The sequence below is a fragment of the Podarcis erhardii genome (genome assembly GCF_964252035.2).
Source record: "Podarcis erhardii genome assembly, chromosome: 3".
NCBI classification, from domain to species: Eukaryota; Metazoa; Chordata; class Lepidosauria; order Squamata; family Lacertidae; genus Podarcis; species Podarcis erhardii.
In genome coordinates this window covers 105,947,869-105,968,593 of record NC_138507.1, presented here as the reverse complement: position 1 = coordinate 105,968,593, position 20,725 = coordinate 105,947,869, and the positions used below count along the sequence as shown (strand labels likewise).

Here is a 20,725-nt window from a genome sequence, read left to right as displayed (position 1 = left end):
TTAAAGGTCAGCACCAACACTTTGAATTGTGCTCGGAAACGTACTGGGAGGTAATGTAGGTCTTTCAAGATTAGTTAATAATCAATATACCACTTGATGCTAAAGCAGGCATCTTATCCTGCACTTCCTACCCCTAACTCCTTGTAAGATGTATTGAAAAGTGATCATTGTGAAGAACCCAGGGCCAAATTTAGCTCCACCCCAGGCTTCTCTGTCTAGCCCTTGGCCCCCTCCCCAGGTCATTCCCTCTGCTGGGCCTGCTTTCCCCCCTCCTTGAGTACTCTTCCTGGGCTGGAATGTGGCCTTGATCTCTGACAAGGCCTCTTGGTGGGTTATGAGCATGTGCAGAAAATAGGCTACTGCACAGAGGTGAAATTGCATGTGTTGCCCCGCCCACTTGTGCCCCTGGCTCCACCCACCACAGGCATGTGGCCCTCAGAAGACTGCCTGGAAGGGATTGCGGCCCTCATGCTGGAAAAGGTTTGCCGCTCGATTTACTTTATGAGAATTGTTTTAAAAATAATAAAACTGGGATATTATGGTGGAGCAAATGTTTTGAATAATCCTTTTTATCTGACAGAGAGACAATTGGAAGGCCTTTTTCTTTTCTTTATTCCTTTTCTTCCCCATCCATGCTCGCCTCTCTCTTTTTTCTGCTTTTGTTTTCATATAAGATTAGGAGATTATATATATATATATATATATATAGTGCAATAAAAAAGCTTTAATTTAAAAATTATGCAAAAATAAAACAAAACTAATTTTAAAAAGGAGGGCAGAAATCTGCTATATTCCAGTGATTATACTTCCTAGGTTCCAAAGCTTCCTGATGCCTCACTACCTATTTCTAAGACTGCGACCTTCTACATACTTTATATAGGAGGAAACTCCATTGAATTCAGTGGGAGTTGCTTTTTGGAGAACCATGCATAGGATCCGGCTGCAAAACACATGCCTGCCAACCGTAATGCCATAGCTGTCAACTTTTCCCTTTTCTTGCGAGGAATCCTATTCGGAATAAGGGAATTTCCCTTAAAAAAAGGGAAACGTTGACAGCTATGCGTAATACAAACCTCCACATTTCTAACGGCAACTTAAATGATTCTACCAAGACACTGTTACCATTTCAAAATTATTGCGCTTACTCTTCTAAAGATAAGCCACTAATCTGCAGAGGAAATATCATGAGAAAAAGAGAAGAGAAAGATATAGTCCTGCGTGATCTTTTGGTTCACCCACTCTTTCATTTCATTTTATTTTTATTTTTGAGATTTAGTCTCTCATAAACCAAGCTGATAGCCTGAATGTGAGAACAGGGAGCATTTGCTCAAGACCAGACCTGTGGCTAGAAGATAAACCAAGTTTAGGAATCCCTGCTGACTTCAATTAGCAAAGATAAGATAACCTGCTCCTTTAGAGGGGCTTGCCCAGCTTCCTGTATCTCCAACACCTTTCGAATTTGGAGGTTCAGACAAAATTAAAAATATAAGTTATTGGTTCAATCACTTGAGTCAGAGACAAGACGAGGGAACATCAGCCAGAGCATGTAAGGGGAATGGCAGTCCCTATGGCCGGCCAAGATGAGAGCACTTGTTGGCTGCTGATGGCTGATGTCGCCAGAGTTGTGTTGCAAGCATATGGAAACAAAAACCAGTTGTTGGTTTAATGGTTTTGATTTACATGGATGTATTCATTGGGCAGGATGCAAAGGTGCTAGTTTTGACCTTTAAAGCCCTAATGCGGCCTAGGACCCATATACCTACGGAACCGCCTCTCCTGGTATGCCCTGCGGAGGACCTTAAGGTCCACAAATAACAACACTTTGGTGGTCCCAAGCCTCAAGGAGGTTAGCTTGGTTTCAACTAGGGCCAGGGCCTTTTCAGCACTGGCCCCGACGTGGTGGAACGCTCTGCGGGACTTGACATCTTTCCGGAGGGCCTGCAAGACAGACTTGTTCCGCCTGGCCTTTGGTTTGGACTCGCTCTGACCCTTATGTTTCCCTCCCCTTATGGTCTTGATTTATCAGCTATTTTAAAATGAGGCTGTATTTAAAATTGCCCCCCCCTCTTTTCCCCCTATTATGTTTTTACTGTGATTTTATTTTATTGGTGTTAGCCACCCTGAGCCTGGCTCTGGCCGGGGAGGGCAGGGTATAATAATAATAATAATAATAATAATAATAATAATAATAATTATTATTATTATTATTATTATTAAACAGCTATGCTTAGGGTTGGGGAAACTGGCCCTTTAGATGTTGATGGATTCTAACTCCCATCATCCCCAGCCATTAGATGTGTTGGGCTTGGACTGATGGGAGCTGGATTCCAACATAAGTCCAACGTAAGCAGAGTCTGCTGGCTCTGGCTAATGACCCATCTAGTCCAGCATCCTGTTGTCACAATGGCCAATCAGATGCTTACTTGCGAGTAAACTTGGAAGATGGAACTTGATCAGCATTGCCTCACAAGTAAACATGTACAGCATCCGGCTGCAAGCTACAGAACTGGAAGATGGATGAAAAATAATAAACTTGAAATTTAATTAAAAGATGCATAGATATATTTTTTTTTAAGAAGAAAAAACCCAAACCCTGAACACTCCCACAGCTGGAAAAAATAGAAGGAACCGCCTCGTTCGTTCTGTCTTTTTTCATTCTCACGAGATCAGCCATATCCACAGCTGTCTCTATCAAGTTACAAGAACATTGTCAGGCTTAGAATACTGTTTGAAAAGAAAAGCCTGCACCTGCTCCTTGATTCAATAAGAATAAATTTCCTACCCCAGTCCCTGGATGGATGAACATAGAATTTTCAAACAATAATTTCAAACCACGCATTAGGTGAGGGTTTTGTTTAGTTTCGTTTTAAAAGGATTCAGAGCAGAGTGGCAACACAATCCCTGGGGTGACAAATTTGGAAGCTATTGCGTGCCCCTTAGTCCTTAGTTTGATTCCTGCAACCAAAACTTGTTTTTGCCTTTCTCGCCCTCCTGGAGAACACCAGACCCAAATATTTTCCAAATTGCTGGGGGGGAAAGAAGGCTGGCAAGCCATCTGCAGAGAGACAGAGAGAGAGAGAGAGAGAGAGAGAGACAGACAGACAGACAGAATAGAAAACCTCAGGGCTTGGCCTTTTGTTTTATTGGAAACGTTTTCATGGGGGGAAAGAAAGAAAATAAATGGCCATGATCCAGCATGTTTCCACTGGGGGAGTACAATTGTAGATGGAAACCCTATGCTAGACTTCCTCAACCTGTCGCCTCTCCAGTTTTAGACTACAATTCCCATGAGCTGCGGTGACTGAGGCTGACGGGAGTCGTGGCCCAAAACATCTGGAAGGATTCAGTTTGGGGAAAGGCTGGCCAAAAATGTCCTCCCTGCCCCAGGTACTCCCAAAGAATGTGAGCAGGCAGGTAGTAGACCAAGTGCCTTTGGCCCATACCAGAAAGGAAGGTCACCAGCGTTGTATATGTCAAACAGATGCGGAAAAGGCATTTTACCAGTTTCCTCAAGGGCTGCCCCCAGGCAATCCAACTGGCTACGTTCCAAAGCAACTTGGGTGACAGATATGAATGAGTACACGAAAGGCAAAGGAAGGAGTCGAATTGCTTGCTGCTGCCTGCTATCCACTGAGCAGATCTTATCATCCCCAAGGCTGCCACTCTCCAGTCTCTGCGGCCTGCTAGCTTGCACCTTGGTGTCAGGGTTGGGATCCGTTCTGCGCCACTCTAGAAGTGACCCCACCTCAGCCCAGGGCCATTCCAGGACACAGCCTGTGCAAGGGAGGGAAGAGGTCTCTTGCAGACTTTCTGGAGGGACCAGCACTGGCTATGCAGGGCCCAGCCGGCGTTGTTCATCTTTGCAGGTGACCCTAGTGACCACAGACAGGTGTTACTTGCCGCCTGGTGTGGGGAGATGCCCGGCATGTCATGTGTTCTCCTGGGCCAGCCCTTCAGGACAGGGAGTCTGGTTTTGGGGTTTCAGCAGGTGTATGGCTGGCTGCGTCTGGGCCATGGTGTTGTGCTGGGGGTCTGCCGCCGCGCCAGATCCTGCCGGCGCGTGGCGCAGGTGCTTCCTGTACTGCGCGAACATGCAGACCTTGAGGGCGATGGCCAGCACGTTCTTGCCCATGAAGATGCCGGAGACCCGGATGTCCCTGAAAAACACCATATTGCTGCCCCTGATGAAGATGGTGGCGATGTTGATGGTGAGCATGCTCAGCATCGGGTAGAGCATCATGCGGTGAGGCACGATGCTGATCCCTTGCATGCTGATTTCGCACAGCGAGACGCAAGGCAGGACCAAGAGGAGGATGTAGCAGTAGAAGAACATCAGGCCTTCGGCCCAGATGGGCAGCCCTTTCTTCTGGGGCTCCCAAAGGTTGGCTTGGATGTCTAGCACGTCCAACATGTCCACAATGACCCAGAAGAGCCGGTTGCGGAGGTCCTCCTTCTTCTTGAACGTCCTGACGTATTCCATGTGCTCTGTGGCCACCAGCAGAACGTACAGGGCTGGGATGCAGATGGAGAGGAGGAGGGTCAGAGCCTTGCGCGCCATGAGGTCCAAGCTTTTGCGGTCCGCCTTGTAGTTCTGGTAGATGAAGTAGACCTTGATCTCCAGGACAAAGACGTACAGGAACCAGAGGATCATGGCGTAGCCTCGCTTGGCGGTCCTCACCTCGGCCCCGACCCACACGGCCACATACCTGAGCACAACCAGGAAGCAGATGTCCCCGACGGAGACCATGATGCAAATGCCCAGTTTCCGGGAGCCCTGGTTCTGCTCCACCAGGTAGGCATCCATCAGAACCATGCTGCTCATGATGAGGGTGGTGGAGAGGCAGACGTGGGGCTTGTTAATGGGTGGGGGAGGCACCATCCTGCAAAGAAGAGGCACACGTTAGTCAAAACATTTTAAGGGCTCCCGAGTCATCACGGCCATGTGCTCTCCCCATCCCTGACGTACTGTCCATTATGCAGCTTTCGATAAGGATGTCAAGCCTTCTATATCTCTGCACCAAAAAGCCCCTCAGCTGCACAAAGCAAATCAATCTCCTCTTAGTTCCCATGGGGATCATATGGCTATCATACTCTAGCCCTGTAAACTGAACAGGGGTCTTTCATTCAAGCTGTCCTGAACGTACCTGAATGAAAGTGCTTTCCAAGCCAGAATCTATAACATTTTGGGATAATGGTACTGTACTTTGAGCACTTTGGGGAAAAGGTTATGTAAGTACTAAGCTTCTCTCTACTTATTAAAAAAAGAAGAAGAAAATGTGCCAAAAATATATATCAATTTGCTAGGAGCTGACGGTCCCAACAGGGCAAAGAAAATATTTTGGATTACAAGCAACTTACGTTGCAGGCCTCAGTGCGCATAAGCAAAATGAACTTAAGTGGGGGACAACCTCTAAACACCTGGTTTCCCCCGCCCCCTTTTATACAGTACCTTTGCCTCCAGATCACCAGAAAGGGCAGGGAACAGTGCGCCTGAGCTCGCTACAAGGCAGCTTCCTGCCAAACAGCTGTCAAGTGGAGCAGCGCAGCAACAGCGAGAGATCCCACATGCCGCTTTAGAGCCCACAAGTTGTTGGGTTTTTGAAGCTTTTTAAATTTCTGGAATTTTGGCTCACTGACGTCCTCTGAGAGGGTCTCCTCGTGAGCCACAAGGACTTTCCAGCTCTCTCCTGCCATTCCCAGGTCTGAATTAGTTACCTCCCAGAGCTGCGCATGTGTGCAGTCACACATGAGTGGGGAGTTGCCTGCACTAAGTACTATTGGGAAATTTCAATAGTGATGAACTTTTTTCCTACCCAAGGGCCATATAACCTTCTGGGCAATGTTCTGAGGGCCACAGGCCAGTGGCAGGTGAAAGAATGAATGTGAATTTTTCCTTTGTGCTGTGGGGACAGGAAAGTTTCTGTACTTCCTTCCTTATCCTCCATCTAGACAAGCAAGACACATTATGGGAGTTTGAGGCCACATTCCAGCCAGGCAAAAAACACTTGGGGTGCCCAGGAGGGGTGTGGCCTGGAGAGAGTTCCGAGGGCCAGTTAAAAGGTCCTGGAGGGCCGCACTTGGCTCCTGAGGTTCCCCACCCGCAGAAGGAACTGCAGCCCTCAGGATGAAAGGCCCTGCTCTAGATTCTGGATCCCAGAATCCTTTGCAATGCACTGGTATTCTACAGGGGTTGCTTAGCAGATATTTAGATGAGAAACGGCTCCAGGAAAGTAAAAGTCTGAAAAACGCTCCTGCAAACCGAAGCTGGTTAGCATTTGGGAGGAGAGAAAACAACATAATGGCTTGCTCTGCGCACAAAATCATTCCAGTCGTGCGCTGCCGAAATGTGGGGCCTGCCTCCTTATTGAGCGGAATGGCTTTTGAAATGCAGATGCACTGGAGGCGATCAAGTTAAGCCCGCATTCCGACAACCACCACAGGCATTATGTTTTCATTATATTTTCTGTGCCTCAGCCTCTTGCACGCACGGTGTGGGTAGGGCTTGGAATAGCAAGGCTTATTAAGCCGGCTGCTAAGGTTGCCTTTAAAATTCCAAGGCTGGCAATGCTCCCGCTGAGCCAAGAGACCCCCTGGGCCAGAGAGGCATCAGCAGGAGGGGGGGGGGGAGGCTAAGAAGGCTTCCTGGTGCTGGGGAGAATCTGAGAAGGGAGGGAAGGAGATGCCGAATGGGAGAACAAGCTGGGGAGGAAGGAGAGCCTATCACTTAAAACAATATATTCCGTATTTTTTGCTCTATAAGACTCACTTTTTCCCTCCTAAAAAGTAAGGAGAAATGTGTGTGCGTTTTATGGAGCGAATGCAGGCTGCGCAGCTATCCCAGAAGCCAGAACAGCAAGAGGGATTGCTGCTTTCACTGCACAGCGATCCCTCTTCCTGTTCTGGCTTCTGAGATTCAGAACATTTTTTTTCTTGTTTTCCTCCTCCAAAAACTAGGTGCGTCTTGTGGTCTGGTGCGTCTTATAGAGCGAAAAATACGGTATATATCAACTTTAGGTGCTCAGTGGTGGAGCAACTGCCTTGGCTGCAGAAGGCCCCAGATTTGATTCCAGGTGCTGCCTCCAGGCAGGGCTGGGAAAAGCTCCTCTCTGAATACCCTGCCAGTCAGAGTAGACCATACTGGGTCTTCCATAGGAACACAGGCAGTGTCAGTAAGGGATGTGGGTCCATGGAGAGGACGTGTGATTGAGGAAGGTTTATATGCATTGCAGGGCATTGGACTAGATTACACTTGGGGTGCCTTCCAACTCATAATTTATTTATTTAGAAAATTTCCAGGCCCGTTGGTTTTTTTAAAAAGAAAAATCTGACTTTGTATACAGCAAACCTCCTTTCCTATGTTCCTATGAACTGACCCCAGCCTCTGGGTTCTGGGATGTAGCCACACCACCAACAATCAGGTCGAAAACTGACCATCTCTATTCCAGCGGTTCTGGGAGGCTCACTATAGCACAGAATTGGGTTTGTCCAACTAAAGTAAGGGTCACTGTGATTAAGGAAACCTCATGAAGGCTTAAATGCCTCATGTATCTTAAAGGTTAAGGTAAGGTAAAGGACCCCTGAATGGTTAATTCCAGTCAAAAGCGACTACAGTGGTACGTTGGGTTACAGACGCTTCAGGTTACAGACTCCGCTAACCCAGAAATAGTACCTCGGGTTAAGAACTTTGCTTTGGGATGAGAACAGAAATCACGCGGCAAAGGCAGCGGAAGGTCCCATTAGCTAAAGTGGTACCTCAGGTTAAGAACAGTTTCAGGTTAAGAACAGGCCTCCAGAACAAATTAAGTTCTTAACCCGAGGTATTACTGTATGGGATTGTGGTACTCATCTCGCTTTCAGGCCGAGGGAGCTGGCGTTTGTCCACGGACAGCTTTCCAGGTCATATGGCCAGCAGGACTAAACCACTTTTGGCACAACAGAACATTGTGACAGAAACCAGAGCGCATGGAAACACCATTTACCTTCCCACCGCAATGGTACCTATTTATCTACTTGCACTGGTGTGCTGTCGAAATGCTAGGTTGGCAGGAGCTGGGACCGAGCAACGGGAGCTCCCCCTGTTGTGGGGATTCGAATTGCTGACCTTCTGATCGGCAAGCCCAAGAGGCTCAGTGGTTTAGACCACAGCGCCACCCGCGTCCATGTATCTAATGCTAGACTTCCCGAGGGTAGTAAAGTTTGGAGGGACCTCCAAGGGTCATCTACTGCAACCCCCTCCAATGCAGGAATCCCAACTAAAGCATCCATGACAGACGGCCATTCAAGCTCTGCTTAAAAACCTCAAGGAAGGAGAGTCGACAACCACCCTGAGGGAGTCTGTTGCACTGCCAAACAGCTCTTACTGTCAGAAAGTTCTTCCTGATGTTTAGTCGGAATCTCCTTTCTTGTAAGTTGAAGGCATTGGTTCGAATCCTACCCTCCAGAGCAGGAGAAAGCAGGCTTGCTCCATTTTCCATGTGACAGCTCATCTAATATTTGAAGATGGCTATCATATCTCCTCTCAGCCTCCTCTTTTCCAGGCTAAATATGCCTAGCTCCTTCAACCATTCCTCATAAGGCATGGTTTCTAGACCTCTGATCATCTTGGTCGCCCTCCTCTGCACATTTTCCTGCTTGTCAATATTGTTCTGAATCTGTGGCACCTGGAACTGGACACAACACTCCAGGTGTGGTCTGACCAAGGATGAATAAAGGTAAAGGTAAAGGGACCACTGACCATTAGGTCCAGTCGTGGCCGACTCTGGTGTTGCAGCGCTCATCTCACTTTACTGGCCGAGGGAGCCGGCGTACAGCTTCTGGGTCATGTGGCCAGCATGACCAAGCCGCTTCTGGCAAACCGGAGCAGCGCACGGAAACGCCGTTTACCTTCCCACCGGAGCGGTACCTATTTATCTACTTGCACTTTGACGTGCTTTCGAACTGCTAGGTTGGCAGGAGAAGGGACCGAGCAACGGGAGCTCACCCCATCATGGGGATTCGAACCGCTGACCTTCTGGTCGGCAAGTCCTAGGCTCTGTGGTTTAACCCACAGCGCCACCTGCGTCCCTTAAGGATAAATAGAGTGGTACTATTACTTCTCTTGATTGGAACACTGGGCATGACTGACTTAGCTTTGTTAATTGCAGTGGGTGTACTCTGATACAACCTCACCAGTGTAAGAATCAGTTAAATATTTTATCTACCCAAGCCTCTGAATCTAGGTACAAATTAGGAATGTGATACAGATAAATTGAAATATTTTTAACAATTCCCATTTATTTTAAAGGGGGAGGTTTAAAAGTGATTCACTTTGTCTTCTGTCCCTGTTTAGGCCTATAGTTACAGAAGTGGACAGCGACATTCCTTTCTGGTTACCAGGGTATAAACTGTATTTATAAGATTATTTTGGTGTGGTTTTCACTGTCAGTTTCTTAGCACTACATTTGAGCAACACGGGGGAAACAGTTTTGAGACATTATAAATAAACACTTCAACAGAGAGGCGGATTTTAGCATTCTTGTACATGCAATGCGTTTCTAATTGTTTTTAATTCTGAATTTTCAATTGTTGTAACCCGCTCTGGGACCTGCTGGTGAAGAGGAGGCAATAAATTTAATAAACAACAATAATAGCAGCTTTTATGTTAGGGTTGTCTCGCAAAACCCTTTCTCGAAAGCCGAGTTTCAAAAAGATACATAGGTATTGGACTTACCATTTGGACAGCAATCAAAACACTTTGCATCTCATTAATCCATACTGCAATTCAGGTGAATATTATTATCCTCATTTTAAAAGTGTAGGGGAGTAATGCTGTGGCCAAGAGATAATGGGTAGCTTAAGACCACCTTCTGAGCTCGCGGCAGAGGTGAGATTTGAACAGTCTTGTGCAGTACGAATCCATGCTCAGTTATTTGGGAGTAAGCTCTATGAAAGAGGGTGAGATTCAATCCCGAACAAACAATAGAATCAGGTTGTTAGTTGCTACGCTGTGCAAGCTCTGAAGACTCTTAAGTTACAAAGGGCAGCAACTGCGAGGATGGTTTTGACAGGGGAATCAGGGATTTTTTCAGTGATGTACTTGAGAAGACAGCTAATGGCATTCACGACTGCAGATGTGGAGAGCTGCAAGTTCCAGCAAAGACAAGCAAAACGCAACAAAAGAAACTACGAAGATTAGAGACAAGAGCAGAAAATAACACGGCAAACAATCAGGAGTCGGAATCAATGCAGATAACGGATCTGCAGAGAAAAAATCCCAAATGAGGCATGGAAGGCAGAGACCAGAACACTTTCAGGCTGCTTGAAACGAGATATTTTTCCTCCATACGCAGCACTTTTGTGCGGGTGTGTGTGTGTGGAGAAACGTGCAAGCCTGTGTGCATGTTCCCTTCGCTTGGTCTCCCCTCTTTGCTGTGTTTGATCCTCCCTGCCACTTGTATATATATATCCACTGATAAAGTTGCCAGGAGCCCTAACAAAGACCAATATTAGTATAGATCGCTCTGTGCAGAATTTATGCCTCTTCCAGGTTTAACTGGTTTTTAAGAGCAACGTATTAAGTAGTGCCACAACATTAAGTAGCAAGCAATAAAATAGCTGTCACAGGCTCTAGGCTCTCATATAGTTGAGCCAATATGCTTCTCGTGCCCAGACCTAGCCCTAGTTGGACCGCAACACAGGAGGACAGCTATAGACTAATCAATACCGGGCTAATGGTAGCTGCCTTCACATGCTGCAGGCAGGTAAAGACAGGTGATCAACACAAACAGGAGTGAAACAGAGGCAACATGGATGCACCACCTACTTATTTAATCCAGTTTCCAACCTCTCCTCGCCTAAAGAATATCCTAAGAAGACAGTGCACAATCAAGTATGAATTTATGAATTCAAAAACCCAGGAATTTTCCTAAAAGAAGAAAAAAATATTCAAGGCATGTAAGAAAACATCAGGAACGGGGCAGGTTGAGTGATAACCAAGGCTATCTTATTCGGAGCAGACCCATTGAAATAAATAGAGTTTTGGTCACTGATGCCAATGTGTCTATTCTACATTGGATGTCATTCACTGTTTTTAATATTTTGTCGTAACTTAGATGCTGAATTTTTTTTTTAAAAGGCAGGACAGGGCAGTTAGAAGTTACAAAGCACCCAATTTACATAACATGGGGAAAGGGGTAGAAGATGCACCTGTCTATTAGCTGATTTCTGGGTGATTTGCCGCTGATACGTTTCTGACCACCAATGGTTTAATCATGGCAACAACAACAACAAACAATTCCATTCCCCACATCCTAGTTATATTGCTGAGATGAAGAGACCTTGGTGTAAGCAACAGTGTAGGGAAGACAGTAAGCTCCATTCAGTTCTGCAACTCGGACCAAAATACCCAGAATCCAAATTCTTTAATTGTCTGCTTTGGATTTTGGGGGTCCAGTAAACAAAGTATACCCTGCGAGCATGAATTCTGCCCACCACTGACCCAATACACGCGGTGTCTAAAGTGCGTCGTAAGGAAAGGGTCTTTGGCAAGGAGGAAAAAGTTACAGCTAGCAAGAATTAGGCTGCTTTACAGAGAGAAAGAAACAGCCTCTGCTGATAGAGATGGAAACAGCGTCACGAAATCATGCGATTTAGAAATTCAAGAAGCCTTTGGGTTAACCTTTACAATTTTGCAAAAAGTGTTTTCTGCCAGGGGTGAGGAATCTTAAGCCTGGGAGTCAAATGTGGTGCTACAAGCCTCTTTATTAGGCCCTTGAGGCTTTAACTAGGTCACACAACCTCCCTGGTCTTTGCTCAGTGCCCTCCTCGCGTGCTTCTGCCTGACTGGAATATGTGATAATCCCTCTCGCCTGCCTGTATGTTTGATGGAAAGATTAGAGTGGGTGTGGGAAACTCTGAATTTTTACACAGAATTTTTACACCTGCTTTTAGCTCTGCCCCACCCACTTCTGTCCCTGCCAACTGCTGGCATGCAAGGTTGACCACTAGGGAATATGTCCCTCCAGATAAAAAAAAAAGGTTCCTCACTCCTGGCTTCTGAGATAAACAAATCTGATTGGAGCCATCAGTCTTCAGACTCCAGGAACTTATCTGGGCGGCTGTCAGACAGGACGGAGCAGCTTGATCTGAGATACAGAGCATCATGTATTTTAAGTGCTTTGAATCCAATATCGGATTGTCTGCATTGCTCAACCTAAGGCAGGTGTGGGGAACCCCCCCAACCATGTTGCTGAACCACAACTCCCATCATCCCTGCCCACTGGCTACGCTTGCTAAGGCTGATGGGAGCTGTAGTTCAGCAACACTGGAAGGGACACAAAGGTTCCCCAGTCCCAGGGGTGCCAAAATATTGTGGGGGCCCAGGTAAGCCCTGCCCCGCATAATCAATCACATGACACAGTGCACACACGGCATTTGAATGCCCATCAACTTTGTGGAAGCCCAGCCCCCTCAAATATTTTATTGGCTCCTATGCCCAGCCCTAAGGAAAGATTGTTGTTGTTTAGTCGTTTAGTTGTGTCCGACTCTTCGTGATCCCATGGACCAGAGCACACCAGGCACTCCACTGTCTTCCACTGCCTCCCGCAGTTTGGTCAAACTCATGTTGGTAGCTTTGAGAACACTATCCAACCATCTCGTCCTCTATCGTCCCCTTCTCCTTGTGCCCTCAATCTTTCCCAGCATATGGGTCTTTTCCAGGGAGTCTTCTCTTCTCATGAGGTGGCCAAAGTATTGGAGCCTCAGCTTCACGATCTGTCCTTCCAGGGAGCACTCAGGGCTGATTTCTTTCAGAATGGATAGGTTTGATCTTCTTGCAGTCCATGGGACTCTCAAGAGTCTCCTCCAGCACCATAATTCAAAAGTATCAATTCTTCAGCAATCAGCCTTCTTTATGGTCCAGCTCTCACTTCCATACATCACTGCTGGGAAAACCATAGCTTTAACTATATGGACCTTTGTTGGCAAGGTGATGTCTCTGCTTTTTAAGATGCTGTCTAGGTTAAGGAAAGATAAGCAAGTAAATTGAGAAGGTGTGCCCAAAATGGCCGTCATTTGGCTAACGCAATGCACACCACACAATTTTTTATATGTCCTTTTTCTATCTCTGTGTTGTATGTTGCAGGTATATTTTTCATACTTGTTAGGTTAAGAATGTGTGGGACACCACTGCATCCGAAGATGGACTGCTTCTCACGGGCTGGAAATGCGGGGGGGGGGGGGGATATCCCACCCCATTCCAGACACACACCCATCACATATTGCTTGTCACTGATGAATCTGAGTTGCTGCCACTCACCTCATGCCTTCATATCGCCATATGACAGCGCATCAAGTAGCCTGTCCTAATTTATTAAAGAGGCATCACTCACACTTAATGAACGGGGGTGAGAAGTGAGTGGAAGATTTTATTACGGGCAACGAACAGGGAGGGAAACTCAATCGATACTTTTAACGTGACTTCTATTTGGGGGTCTATTTTCATATTTGAAACCACAGCCCGACCTTTAGAGTTGATCCCTATTAATGTGCGGTTTGCTCAGGGCAAGTTAGAATCAACCACTTTTATTGGCAAAGTTATTTGGGTTAACGTGCAGATCTGCAGATCAGGTTGAGACTTTGAGAAAGCAATTCAAGAGTACATCTACCACGGGTTAAGTATTCTGGAGGCAAATTTCCAATCCTTCCTGGGCAGCAGGGATGGGGAACCTATGCCCCCCCCAATGTTATTGGACCCCAACACCCATCAGCCACTGCCGATAGTCAGTAACGGTGGGAAATGCAATCCAACAACATATTGTTGTGTGTATCCAAGTCTCTAAATGGCGAGAGACTCTGAGGATGCCCACGCTGACCCAGGGTTCAGCTTGCTTGGACTGAAGGTCAGTGGAAACTGTGGTGTCTTTAGGATATATGCTTTTATTTACCCATACAGTGGTACCTTGGTCCTCGAACTCAATCCGTTCTGGAAGTCCGTTCAACTTCCAAAACCAAGGCACAGGTTCTGATTGGCCCCGGAAACAATGCCAACGGCCAAAACAGATGTTTGGCTTCCGAAAAACGTTCGCCAACCGGAACACTTACTTCCAGGTTTGCGGCGTTCGGGAGCCCATTGTTCGTCAACTAAATTGTTCAGGAACCAAGGTACAACTGTATATATAACCTGAGCAGAGAATGGAGGGGTGCAAAGCATTTGCACCCAAACAGATCTGGCTCCCCCATTAGGTTTTCAAAGAAGTCACAGCTTTTGGTCTACCCCAGAGCAGACATGCCTGTGTCTCTCCAGCTTCCAGCACCAGCCAAACTCAGTGCACAACATTCTGGCTATTGTTCTTCTACCTTAGGAGGTGATGTCCCTTCCAACCAGGTGAGGAGGGTTACCCCCATTTGTCTCTATGGCAACAGGGCAGCCTCTCTGTAATGTAAATGGCAGGACTTAACTGGCCGGCTAGCAAAAGGAACTGGTCTAGCTGGTTTCCTCTTATAGATCCAATTCTCATACACACAGGATCACAGGTTTGGAAGGGACCAGTGTTCGAAATTTGCAAGGCGCATTTTGCATGTGGGGATCGGCCACCTGTGACCAGGTGAAGATTCCCCAGGCGCCAGGATGGTGCCCGACATCTCCACCATCTGGAGGCGCATGCCTGGGGATCCGTGGATCTTGCCTGTTTTCACACACTAACAACACATACTGTAGAATTTATCTGTGATATTTTAAAGTGGTACCTCGGGTTACATACGCTTCAGGTTACATACGCTTCAGGTTACAGACTCTAACCCAGAAATATTACCGTGGGTTAAGAACTTTGCCTCAGGATAAGAACAGAAATTGTGCAGCAGCGGCGCAGCAGCAGCAAGAGGCCCCATTAGCTAAAGTGGTGCTTCGGGTTAAGAACAGATCTCCAGAACGAATTAAGTTCTTAACCTGAGGTACCACTGTATCTGAACCGTCAGAATGGATTCAGGAACCAAAAAGCCATATTGAAAAATACGACTTTTGATCTGCCTGGCCCTGAAATGGCAACAAGACATTCCATTTTGGCGACTGTAGCCCTGGTTCAAGGAGCCATTTGCCACCTAGCTTATATATCTGAGTTTCTAACACTGGACAGAGACCCATGGATATCACCCAGTCTGACAATGTAAGAGCCACTGTTTCTCCATCCCTACAGGGTTAGCCAAATGGGTTTCCTTCAACAGATGCTGCTCAGAGGAGTATTTTAATTGCAATCCCCCACTCCTGATAACCTTGTTCTTACCTGGCAGATGCCTCTCCATGTGGGAAACAAGAGACACCGACTATGTCGGCTCCGACTCACGCAACCAACTCCATCACAAACTGAGCTTCCTACCTTCCTAGCAGCAACCTTGCCATTCCATCAGATGGTCTCAGCAGGAGACACAAGAAATAGGGCTCATTCCATCAAGACCAGCTTCATTCGTCACCTCCTACCCCTGAACTCTGCTAGATGGCCATTATAAGAACCGTTGTTAAGGACTGGCAATTTTCCCCAACTTCCTTCCCCTTCCCTTTCCCCTTATGAGTCATGTTTTCTTTTTAAGATTGCAAGCCCTCAGGGCAAGGGACTCTCTTCTTTTTAATTTATTGTATGTAAGCCACCCCGGGAGCCCTTTTTCGGCTGACGAGTTGGGTATGAACGCTACAAATTAATTAATTAATTAATTAATTAAACCACCGTTTGCTCAGCGATGGGCCTAACTGCAAGATGAATCCCACTTGGCAACATGCCTGAGTGGGTAGAGCAAACTCACCCTTGGGTAACTGATTCCCACGGCAAACAGAAGGCTCTAGGTTAGGGCAACTCTTGGGAAATCAGAGTTCACCATTAAAGCACTGCTGCACCTGTCCTTCAGACACACCTCCTGCTAACCCCCCCACCTGAAATTGGCCTATTTGGAGACACTGTAGCTTCTCCTCTCCTTCCCTTAGGATAGGTCAGGGGTCAGCAAACTTTTTCAGCCAGTCTACTGTCCCTCAGACCTTGTAGGGAGCCAGACTATATTTTGAAGGGGGGGGGGAATCAACGAATATTCCCCCACAAATAACCCAGAGATGCATTTTAAATAAGAGCACACATTCTACTCATGTAAAAACACGCTGATTCCTGGACCATCCGCGGGCCGGATTTAGAAGGCGATTGGGCCAGATTCGGCCTCCAGGCCTTAGTTTGCCTACCCATGGGATAGGATAGGTGTTCTCCCTTAGGGAGGTGCTCAGAAAATTATGGGCTGGGTCCCCACTTAGCAGCTTATCATGCAGCCCTGGAAGAGACACCTCTCCGTTCCCTGGAGTGGTATGTGTCTGTCCAGTGTCAAGACACACAACCCCAATAACTGAGCGAGTTCTACATGAGGCACACCTGTTTGAGAAGAGCTTTTCACAATTGCAAGCAGGGTCATGGATGGTGAAGCTTTAGCAATTTCAAGGAGATGGCCCCTGAGAAGGAAGATTTCAACACAGCAGCAATGTCTCAAGCCAAACATAGTACAGTGGTACCTCGGGTTAAGTACTTAATTCGTTCTGGAGGTCCGTACTTAACCTGAAACTGTTCTTAACCTGAAGCACCACTTTAGCTAATGGGGCCTCCTGCTGCTGCCGCGCCGCCGGAGCACGATTTCTGTTCTCATCCTGAAGCAAAGTTCTTAACCTGAAGCACTATTTCTGGGTTAGTGGAGTCTGTAACCTGAAGCGTATGTAACCAGAAGCGTATGTAACCCGAGGTACCACTGTACATTTCTCTCTGTATCTAAGAGCCCCTTCCCCAATTCTCGTGCGTTCACACGCCTCTGGTCTTCCCGCCTTGTACGTTGGCCTGGTTAAAGGGCTTCTTCTTCCATGCCAGAGGTACAGTATTTGATCTAACCTGGGGCAAATGGCAAAGTTCAAAGGTCATCTAATTGAGACAAAGCAGCTATATCCTAAAAGCCGGAAAGGAGGTTCTGCACCCTTCCATTCACCGAACCACAACCGCTTTCAAAAGCTGGAAGTGTCTGTCTGTCTGTCTGTCCATCCATCCATTCCTCTCTTTCTGGAACGCTTTCACTCAATTCTCGCACCCTTTGTCCCTTGCTGAACGTGGGACTTTGATCACAATTGCAGGGTTTTGAGCAGCTGTGAAGGAAGCGTGGAAAGGGAGATCAGGCCAGCACATGGCATGGAAATGGTCCTCTGTCCAGTTTGACGGAGGAGGAAGTCATAACGTAGACGGAGAACCCTGCTGGCCAGAAGCTCAAGCGGTCATGTGAATCAGAGGCAAGGCAACTTTGCCTTCTCAATTCCTCCATAAGCAGCCAAAAACTACTCGGCAGCAGTTTGAGGAGCATCGTAAGGAGGCTCAGTGGTACAGCATCTGCTTTGCATGCAGAGGGTTTCGGGTTTAATCCACAACATTTCCAGGGGAAAGACCTAGGTCTGAAATCCTGGACCGCTGCTGCCAGTCAGTGTATACAATACTGAGCTCAAAAGGCCAATGGTCTTGCTCTGTACAACATGGTTTCCTACATTCCTACACAGCCTACCCTTCCCTGCACAGCTTATCAAACACATGTGTTTCAGTGAGAGAAACAGAGGGAGAGAAAGAAAGGGAGCTGCCTGCCTAGATAGTAATATTAGGGTCAAAGTATGTGTGAATTTGGTGCACTGCAACTCCTGGAGTCTTTATGTTTTGAAAAGCCAGCATAGGGTGGGAGAACCAATCTTGCTCTGGTCTCTGAAACAGACAGAATGGGGGCTCTATGCCCTTTCAGTTGTGCAGCAGGGGCAATCCATCCTAGGTACCCATCCATCCTCGGTCTGCTTCTTCAAAAAAAAAAAAAAAGTTAAACCACAGAATTCCCAAGTCACATAACGTTTGATTCCAAATAGCAGACTTAATATTCAAAATCTGGTGGCTATGAACAATCCTAATTTAATTTTGTGAAAGGGGGAGGACATACACACAGAGTTCCTCCCCTTTTCACAGCTGAAAGCTGAAAATCACATTCTCCTGCCTGCCAACACTCAGAAGTATCTTGAGTTTCACACGGTCACAAAAATCGCCTGGAGTTACGAGCAATCACGTGTGAATGCCATATATGCCCAATATCCAGACTTCCACCATACGGCTCACAATGAACCCATCACCGCAGTACAGTATCGGGATTTGATCTGTCAGTCAATCTGCCTGCCTGAGCAAAGCTTCTGGGCACTTTCCAAATAAATCCGAGAGCTTTTCCTTTTTTAGAAAAAGAAAAACAAATCTCATTTAATAAGGACCTTGTCTGAAGAACTGTTACTATTACTATTATTATCATTTTACCTAGTGCCGTTCTTGGAAGCCCTGGGACACAGGAGGGAATGGTTCCCTGAAGAAGCCTGATCCGATCCGGTCCGCCGATCCGCCGGCTTGGAGTGCGAGATCCGTGGGAGAACAGCAACCTCCCGGAGCCAATGAACGCCCGGCAAGTTCCGCGCGTGGATTCCGAGCGAGCTCCGCCGCTCACACTCCGGGAACCGGATCCCGGCCGCTGCGCCGCCGCCGCCCGCCTCTCCCGCCAGCACCGCCAAACATCACGGCAACTCCACAGGCGGACTCCTGCCAGAAGGCGCCGCCGTGGCCATCGCCGTGGCTCGGAGACCCAAGTTGTCCGTCCTCCGCCTGCTGCTGCTGCTGCTCCTCCGAGCTCCAGCTCCCGGGGTCCCGCGCCCGCCCGCCCGCCCGCCCGCCTTAGCGCAGCCCGATCCCCGGAGCGCGCTGCGCCGCTGGGCTCGCCCTGCCTCTCCGCCGCGCTCCTTCCCCCGACAGCAGCTTCCTGGCCGGCATAAGGGACGAGCAACCCTCGGCCCGGAGCCCTGCAGGCCCCGAGCCCCGCAACGGCATCCCCCGCGATGCAACCCCGGGCAGCCTCTCTCTCTCTCTCTCTCTCTCTCTGCGAAGGTCAAAAAGCGGATCCCTCAGACCGGAGGCAGCTCGAGGTTTCCAAGTCCAGGAGGAGGAGAGCGATTCTGCCACCCGGAGGGTGCGTGTGTGTGTGTGTGTGCGTAAAATGCAAGCACCCCCGACCCACCCCTCTCCTAGGGAAACGGGACTTTGCTCGGCTTGCTGGGGCTGCCGGTCGGCTTTCGCCTTCTCTCCGCCTCGGTGGATCGCGAATGCTTTCCTTTAAAATAGAAAGGGGAGGTGGAGGGGGGAAAAAGTCCCGGGCAAAAGCTGGGAGAGCCGCGCGGTCGCTGCTGCCGCTGCTGCAGTCTGGCAAGCGCCAACTGTGCTCAGCTCCGGCTGCGAGCGCGGCTGGGATCAAGCGAGCCTCTGTATCGATTTGGAGGCGAGCGAGAGCAGGCAGTGAATTAAAGTGAGTTAGTCAGGCGGCAGGTTGGCTGAATGGCCACTCCCGCCTGGGGGAGGGAGAGGAGGAGAAAGAGCGGGGGAGTGATTAATCCGTGCTGATCGAGGGCTTGCCTCGCTGTGAGGCCGTTCTGGAAAGTGGGGGGAGACTAACGGGCCACCCCCCCCCGGAGGTGGGGTGCTGCCGCGTGCGCACGTTTTTGCAGATCGGCGCTTGCAAAAGCAAGTCAGAGCACAAGGCAGGGCAGGGCGGCCATGGATGGTGCGCGCGTGCATGCCCTCCGATGCTCCCCTATCCATTAGCGGTCCTTTCTCGCGCAGAGACGGAGCTTTGCACTCCCAGCCTCATTGACACAAACGTACACAGCGCGCTTAATCTCCGCCGATTCTGCACCGAGCGAATTGGAATTCTTCCCCGGCTGAATTCTGAAAGCAGTGTAAATTAGGCGAATTAAAGGGATGCGTTCCTCACATTTCTGAACCTGCTAATCGCTAGGAGGAGCACAAAGGAACCCTAACGCACTATGCAGGGTCCCTGACATTTTACCGGCTGCCTACTGAACGCTTTGCAGCCAGAAAACTCGCCTCGTATGCAAACAACAAAGCTGCAAAAGGTGCCCCAACTCCCGTTTCCCTTGACTGGACCCTGCTGTTGCGGAATGCACCGAGCCCTGGGTGCAAAAGTACACTTAGCCCCTGGTGCAGGGAAGGGACATTAACTGGCAGAGCATGCAAAAGGTCGCAGGTTTAATCCCCGGCATCTCCAGGCGGGGCTGGGAAAGACGTAATTATCTGAAACCCCGGAGGACTGCTGCCAGTCTGTGTAGACAATACTGAGCTAGATAGAGTAATGGTTTGACTTGTTTTAAACAGCACGAGTACACACAAGCATAGAACGGCTGTTAACAGGATGTGAGCACTGCCGGATCGTGTTGCAGACTAACTAGAAGGTGCCAGTGGTCCAAATACATAATTCTGTTCCAGAGTGAAACTATTACATGGGTTCCTTTAATTTTCTTAAACTCCCTATCCAGCTTTTTTCTTTCATCTCAAAAATTAAATGGAAAAACAAACAAGAAAATCAAAGGAATGCCAACAATGTAATACAAAGCTAAATAAAACAGTGCCTTTTCAGTATCAAAACTCCCCTGTTACAGAAAACTGAAATGACATAAGCGATATATTCGGGTTGCAAAAAAAAGGTAGCAAAGTTAAAACGTTAGGTCTCTGATACACAAACATTATTTTGTAATTAAGAAACTGTTTCTGTGGGTCTTTTGGAAAATTCTGCAAAATGGCTTCTGGCAAGCTGGAATTCATTTTTTATTTCCTGGGAGATACTGTGAGTGACATAAGTTTTTCCTTTGATCCCTCAGATTTGC

The 20,725-nt window shown here is 47.9% G+C and overlaps 1 pseudogene across 1 annotated transcript; it reads right to left on the bottom strand.

The window, feature by feature from the left end:
• Positions 1-2,378: 2,378 nt before the first annotated feature.
• LOC309337933 (transmembrane protein 121 pseudogene) lies at positions 2,379-18,675 on the bottom strand (annotated as a pseudogene). The gene is made up of 2 exons (XR_014161667.1): positions 18,318-18,675; positions 2,379-4,880 (listed from the first exon to the last, which is right to left on the bottom strand). The product of XR_014161667.1 is annotated as a transmembrane protein 121 pseudogene (transcript).
• Positions 18,676-20,725: the final 2,050 nt, after the last annotated feature.